The sequence below is a fragment of the Astyanax mexicanus genome, chromosome 22 (assembly GCF_023375975.1).
Source record: "Astyanax mexicanus isolate ESR-SI-001 chromosome 22, AstMex3_surface, whole genome shotgun sequence".
NCBI classification, from domain to species: domain Eukaryota; kingdom Metazoa; phylum Chordata; class Actinopteri; order Characiformes; family Acestrorhamphidae; genus Astyanax; species Astyanax mexicanus.
In genome coordinates, this window is record NC_064429.1 from 23,908,555 (window position 1) to 23,916,181 (window position 7,627).

The 7,627-nt window shown below is 36.5% G+C and overlaps 2 long non-coding RNA genes across 2 annotated transcripts; one reads left to right on the forward strand and one right to left on the reverse strand.

The window, feature by feature from the left end:
* Nucleotides 1-618: 618 nt before the first annotated feature.
* LOC125787024 (uncharacterized) lies at nt 619-1,688 on the forward strand. The gene is made up of 2 exons (XR_007428970.1): nt 619-695; nt 1,409-1,688. It is a non-coding gene; the product is annotated as an uncharacterized LOC125787024 (long non-coding RNA).
* Nucleotides 1,689-2,027: 339 nt separating this feature from the next.
* Nucleotides 2,028-3,136, reverse strand: LOC125787023 (uncharacterized). Its single transcript, XR_007428969.1, has 2 exons — nt 2,916-3,136; nt 2,028-2,241 (listed from the first exon to the last, which is right to left on the reverse strand). It is a non-coding gene; the product is annotated as an uncharacterized LOC125787023 (long non-coding RNA).
* Between the last annotated feature and the right edge of the window lie 4,491 nt (nt 3,137-7,627).

Here is a 7,627-nt window from a genome sequence, read left to right on the forward strand (position 1 = left end):
AATAGTTATATTTCTTGTGTGTTAATGTAGGGAATGTTATGTTCCCTGAGTAGGGCACTGTGGCATTAAAAATACTTGTTTATCCACATTTTAATCTGTCCTAGCAGATATGAGGTGTTGTACAGGCATATTAAGACTGCTTCTACAGCTCAGTAAATGTTGCCATCTACAGGCTGCATATGGGCCCTTTTCACATTTCCGGGTTTGGAATGCGGAAGTAAAAAATAGCAGGGTAAACAACGCGTGTAGAACGTATAGACGAAATGGAGCAGCATAGGAAATGCTACTGCAGCGAGCCTTTCTGCTCAAATAGCAAACGCAAACAACCAAACCTGAGTTTCCACGACTTTCCAAATGTCACACGTTTACGCGGTAAATAGATAAGAGCAATTAGGAGAGAGGAAAATGCCACATTTACGGTTCTGCGCGGCAGTACATATGCGTGTAGCCAGCACTTCAGGCCGGATGAGCTATATGTCAAAGCGGGAGGGAACAGAGCCAGGAATCAGTTTCACCACGATTCGCCTGGAATAATTTTGGGAGTCGATATGAAAACCGCCTGACACCCTACGAGAGGGCAAGTACTCGTCTCGGTTTGAACACTGAAGCTGCCATGGTATGGGACAGAGAGACGAGGAGGACCTGAAGCTATGCTAACCGAGCCAAGCACGATTACTGCCGTCCACCGTCTCCTGGTGAGTAATTTTACAACTCTTATATCCATTTACACAATAAATACACAAGCCAGCTACCTAAATATCCATTTGAATAATTAATAATTACCTGAGTAATAGTCTCAAGACAGGATACCTACCAAAATAACATTGGAGATACAATATATACTGAATAACCGTATAAACTTACAATTCATAACTGAATAAAGTCTTAATAAGATATAATTATTTGGATAAAGTCTTAATATGCAATATTTACTTGAATAAAGTTTAAACTTACAATTAATACCTGAATAAAGTCTAAATATGCTATACTTATTTAAATAAAGTCTTAATATGCAATACTTACCTGAATAAAGTCTACACCTACAATTCGTACCTGAATAAAGTTTAAAATTGAAATACTTATTTGAAGTCTAACTTGCCTAAATAAAGGCTAAATATTCAATATTTACCTAAATAAAGGGTCAATTTGGCATGTTTACCTGAATTACTGACTTGTGTCCGAGATATCATTTGTTGTTTAAAAACTTTCCAAGCACAAGTATGGTTTATGTATTATACCAAAGAATACCAGTATTTGTTAGCTAAACATAGCACAGTAAAATATACCAGTTTACCTAATTAGTAATTGGTGTACAATATAGGTCAATTCAGAGTTTGACTTAAATTTTGTCAGATTATCTGTCAATATAAAACTAAGCTAATGTATTTTTTCCCCCCTTTTGTCGCAGGCAAAGTGGACGCTGCAGCTGCACGAATAAGGGAGCTGGAGCAAAAAGTGATTGAGCTGGAGAATTAAATAAAACAGCTTGCAGACCAACCTAGGCTTAACCATTTCTGCTCAACTAAAGAAGAGTTCCACTTTTTCCACACAATTTTCCTTGACTCAGTACAAAATTCTGTCTAAATATTTTAGCTTTAACTTACCATGTGAGCTTCATTTGTTTTTTGTATTTTTAGATTTTTTAAATTTGAGTGTTTTATAAATATAATAAATGAAATACATTTTAATCCTCTTGTCCCAGGTGCTTTGTATTTGTTTTATCTGTAGACAAAGTCATAGATGATTTGGTTACGACTGTATTCACTAGGCATACCATTGCAGGAAATACAATATTCTAAATATACAGTTTAAACAATATAGCTAGTTGTCAGAAATTATGCATTTTTTGAAGCACAACCAAAATGTTATGTTTACCCAAAATATCCTGATTTTTAAAGTTAATTAAAATGTAAAATAGTTCCATGACACCCAATACAAATAGATTGATTCAGTAAACAAAATGTCAATGAACTGAAATGTTTTCTTGCTTGTTGCTGGCTCTGCGCTACATAAAAAGACAATTCAAGCAAAGAATACAAGTTTATTTAGAAAATTCCATATTTCCACAAAAAACAAACTATAACAGAACATGCTGCTGGGAGAGAGACTGTTTTAAAGCCCATGGTGCTTTAATGGGCAATCTGATAAAGCAGAGCAATAGTATGATTGGAAAAGGCCTTCCCCGCAACACTTGCACGATGTCTTTATTACCTCCACAGGATCTGGGTGGTATGAAGTCACCTGTAATGCAAAGCACAGACATACTGTCAGCTCTGAGAAACATTTTTTAAACGGTACAAAAAGCACCAAATGTTCATATCTATATTTAAGCCATTCACAATTACTACTACATCTTTAACCTCTTGGCTGACCCTAAACAATCTACCTGAATAAGTTAACCTCCTAAAAACCAAGCAAAAATTTAATATGATGGACAAATTAACACTTGACCTTCACATTCTACAAGTGGTTGGTATATCTGCTTCACTACAGACGACTAACTTTGGCCACTGGCTTAACCTACCTAGTGGGAAGCTAGCAACACATAGAATCATCTTAGGCTTACCTGAACTGTTTCACCTACGTACAAGATAACTAGGGTTAAATGTGGTTTAATATATTTTTTTTCTCCCTGTCGATTAACTTTCCTAAACCACCTGCACTGTGTTTGAAACTGTATATACAAGGGAAAAACAGTTCTGTCTTCTATCCAACTCAAAGCCTTAAATAAGCACATCAGATCCTGGGCAGTAGCTACAGTAATGGTTAAAACAGAAAAGAAAACATTAACTAAACAGCTACTTAGCATTACTTGACGTACTGTTGTCTATCTAAGTTAGCAAGCTCGCTAGTTAGCGGTAGCTAACCTAACTGAATTGGAAGCCTCGCTAACTTGTATAAAAATAACTACTTACCCTCAAAATTAAAGATGTATTCCTCGACAAAAAGCTTGTAATCCTTTTCAACCTTCGATATTTTCGCTACTGATACCTCATCTATAATCAGTGAGATGTCGGAGAAAGAAATCAATAGAAGTTTGTGCAGAGACAGCAGTGAACTCCATTCTAGCGCCGCTGTGTTTACCCTGCTAAACCAAACCGGAAACACGTCATCAAGCTCTGTGAAAAGGGCCCATTGCAACTGCGGCTTTTTGAGATGGACAGTAAATCCCAAGACGTTAATTTTTTACGTCTGTACACGTAATATATCTATGGCAAGCCAACTAAGCCAAAACGTGTGGGAAAGAAACGCCTCCACGCGTAAAAATATATGGCAAGCCAACTAAGCCAAAACGTGCAATATGCAGCCTGTAGATGGCAACATTTACTGAGCTGTAGAAGCAGTCTTAATATGCCTGTACAACACCTCATATCTGCTAGGACAGATTAAAATGTGGATAAACAAGTATTTTTAATGCCACAGTGCCCTACTCAGGGAATGTTAGGTCTAAAAAAAAATTAAAAAATGAACTACAATCAATATAAACACAATATTTCAGTCCTAACTGTCCACACTTAAAGTCTTAACTTTTAAAATGTTATACTTTTAAATTGTAATTTTGCTTTTTTAAGCCCTAGTAAACAACATTCGGTGTTCAGCCACTGAATTTAGTAAATTTAGAGTCACAATTTCTCTGTATCTTTTATTAGTTTCTTTTACATTTTTATTGTCCTAAAGCAAATCAAAATGACAAAATAACCATAGATTATTGTGCAGATGACTAGTACTACAAAAACGAATAATAATAATAATAATAATAATAATAATAATAACAATAATATGACTAATATATATACTATGAATTAGAAATAAAATAGACATCCAAAGTATACAATACAAATAATGCTATATTAAAATATAGCTTTTTAAAACTGTTTTAGCATTCTCTGTTTTATAGATGTGAAGTGTTTTTATTGTGTTTTTTTCGTTTTGAGCGCACGCCCCCCCAGAGGATGGCGAGGAACCCGTATGTAATTTACTGTAATTTAATGTAATTTATTTAGAGCTAACAAGTACTGAAAGCAATGGCAGGGCGAAGATTTAGATTGCTTCAGGAAAACTTTAACAGAATTGTGAACACTATGGATATAAAATGGCGGGGGTTACATCATGTGAAATAGGGGGTACATCATAGACACATGATTACAACGTTTCAGTTATGTGGACCTTGCGTGCAGAGTGTGTATGAGTATGTATGGGGCTATGTCACGGTACGTAGACACTGCGTTGTAACCCACGTAAGCGTCTTATGAATATGGAATACAATACGTTGCATGACATCATGTGTTGTCAGGCTGCCTTATTACAATGCAAATGTATGCATAGGCGCGTTTACCGATTGGATGTTAGATGCCAAAACGTGTATACACGAACAGTTTTACCGCCTGTACACGTGATTTTTTTACGTGTGGACACGTCATATTTTTACGCGTGGAGGCGTTTCTTTCCCACACGTTTTGGCTTAGTTGGCTTGCCATACTCCTACATCCTTTCATCATCACTTACGTGTCGATGCGATTTCCTTAACTTGACGCTGATTGGTTATAGAAGGACATGCGTCTGACGGTGGCGTGTTAATGAATGAAATGGATAAAATGAATGAACAGATTCTTTTCGTCTCCATAGTAGCTATTGCGGTTTTCATACCAGCAGCAGCAACTTCAGGCACAGTAGTTAAAATGTTAGTTTAAATTCACCAAACGAACGAGCCTGTCCTGAAGCAACTGTATCCATTGCTCATTTTTCCTGCTTTCCGGTTATTTTGAGAGGGTACTGACTACCATAGATATCTATGCTGACTGCACCCTGCAGGAAGGCGGAATTGGACGTCCAGTGCGTCCAGTTCCGCCCACTTTGTTAGCGTCATGCCGTCAGGTCCGCCCACTTTGTCAGCATCATGTCTTAGCTCCGCCTCTGAACGGAAGTAAACAATGTACAGGGCAGTTAGCGGACTTTAAATAAAATGTGCCGCGTCGTCCGGCTTAAATACTGTGTATACACTACAAGCTTGCGAGACTGACAAGGCGCGGCGTGGACAAAGTGGGTGGGACTGGACGCGCTGGACGTCCAACTCCGCCTTCCCGCAGGCTGCAGTCAATAGTAGATGGTTATTTTTCTTCTTCTGCTGCCGTTGTTGAGGAACACCTGCTCAGCTTTCTGTGTTCGAACCATCCAGAAAAGCGCTTTCACACTGCAGGCGAACCGGACCATGGTTCAGAAGATCCGGACCGAGACCACCCCTCTTTGGTCGGACCAAAATCTAGTCCTTTGGTCCGGACCGTGGTTCGTGGCCCCTTTCACACCTGCTACTTTGGTTCGGAACAAAACTGAAAAGTCCGAAAGTCCGGACCAAACGAGGGAGGTGTGAAAGCACCCTAGAGCAGACCTAAAAGACCTAAATCCGTTGTGAAGTAGATGTTCAAGCATTTGTCGCCTTTACAAACAGGCTTAAATATTTTAAAATAACACAGGCATTTGTGTTACTGAAGAGGATAAAATACTCCTAGATAAGCAAATACCAGAATTTTTGGATTGAAGGATACTGATGTATTTACAGAATTTGCCAACCAATATTCTTCACCACAGGTTTAACACAGGTTGTGGAACCACAAGCAAACAGATACTAAACTAATAACCGGAACCAGATTTGCCTAATAGAAAAGCAAAAAAAAGCCATATAAGTTATATAAATATAAATTGGAGTCAAGCAATGTAGGTACCATGTGGTGGAAAAGCACCCTAAGTGTCTAAGATGCACAATTAAGATTATCTATTTTTCTTAGATCAAAAGCTGCCGTATGTTGTTATAATGCATCTCCAATATGTGCAAGTATGTCTGCAGAGTTTAAATTAAATGCCATGCTAAACTGGATTATTAGACTATTGCACCTGTGTATTCTATATAATCTGGTGTTGATTATTAAAAATAAGTACAATGTCTTTAATTATATTCCTTATTAAAACAAGTAAGCAAATAATCAATCAGTGTGGCAATAAAATCCTTCCCAAATCCTCACGTAAGTGTTCTAGCACCAGGGTTGCCAGGTCCCACAAAAATATCCAGCCCAAAGTCATTCTAAAACCCGCTCGTCAGAAGCTTATATTAGCCCAAAATATATGTCTATCTCAAGTGTACGACTTAATAATATTGTACGTTTTATATCCCAGTCAAAAAAAAAAGATCTTACTTGAACTCCTGAACTTTTTTTTTTCTCATCGTTTGGTGATTTCTGGTTACATTGTGATTTCTTTGTGACTTTTTTGGTTTATGGGTGGCCGCGTTATTTTTAAAAGCAGCTCAAAAAAACTGCCACCCCTAAATTTTCACCTGAGACTGGATTTTTAAACAAGCCTAATTTTTGCGAACCTGGCAACTCTGTCCAGCTCTGAGGTTCAGAGCCTTACTGACCATCACCCTCTATTGGTCGATCCCAGGAACAACAGCCTTTTTTTCCCCAATTACAAACACACTTCTTATAAATGTCACCCTCATACAGGTAAACATTTAAATACATAATAAACCCAATTTCCCTAAATATCTGGACAGTTACAATATACACACACAATTAGCTGAGCTTCTACAGATCATGGTGAAATATGAAAAGGCAGACCCATCAACTTTTAATCAACAGTGGCATCATCTTTAATTTAATTAAAATAACATTTTTAGCTGCTAATATTAAATTATCGTAGTTATCTACATGATGTGTTTGTGCAATAACTATACATGCACACAGTGTTTGTTTGTCCTTGTCTTCAAGGCAAGAAATGTTGTGCTGCTGCACTCTATTGGCCATAGGTACCCTGTATCGATTGGGAATTTTAAAATGTGCTTAATGTGGCCTAATAATAAAACTAAGACAAATCTGTTCTGCTGTAGTTAACGAATCTACAGCAACATTTAAACATTTTACTATTCATTTACAAAGGTAGTGAACACAAATTGAATGCACACTGTAACAAAATCAAGTAGTTTTCACAGTATTTCTACTGTATAATGAACACATTTTGCTGTAGAGCCTATAAACTGCATATTACTGTTACTGTTTACTAAAATACAGTGATGTGTACATTCAGTTAATTCTTTTGTTTTGGCAGTTTAACCAAGAATCCCTCTTTGCTGATGTGCTATGTGATTATTATTGTAATACAAATTACAGTATTTTATAAGTACTATGATTTAAATGTACAGTATAAATAATGTAAAATAAACTATAGCAACTTGCTGTCTAATGGTTACCAGCAAATTACTGTACAATTCACAGTGATGTTTTGTACAGTGTACATGCTTTTGGAGTTTTGTTTTACACTTGGAATTATTTAAGATAATTTAAATATAGGCTACAGCTCTGTAAAAAAAAGAGACCACTTCAGTTTCTGAATCAGTTTCTTTAATTTTGCTATTTAAAGGTTTATATTTGAGTAAAATGAACAGTGTTGTTTTATTCTTTAAACTACGGACAACAGTTCTCCCAAATTCCAAATAAAAATATTGTCATGTAGAGCATTTATTTGCAGAAAATGAGAAATATCTGAAATAACAAAAAAAGAGGCAGAGCTTTCAGACCTTAAATAACGCAAAGAAAACTGAAGAAAATATGAACCAAGTTCATATTTATAACGTTTT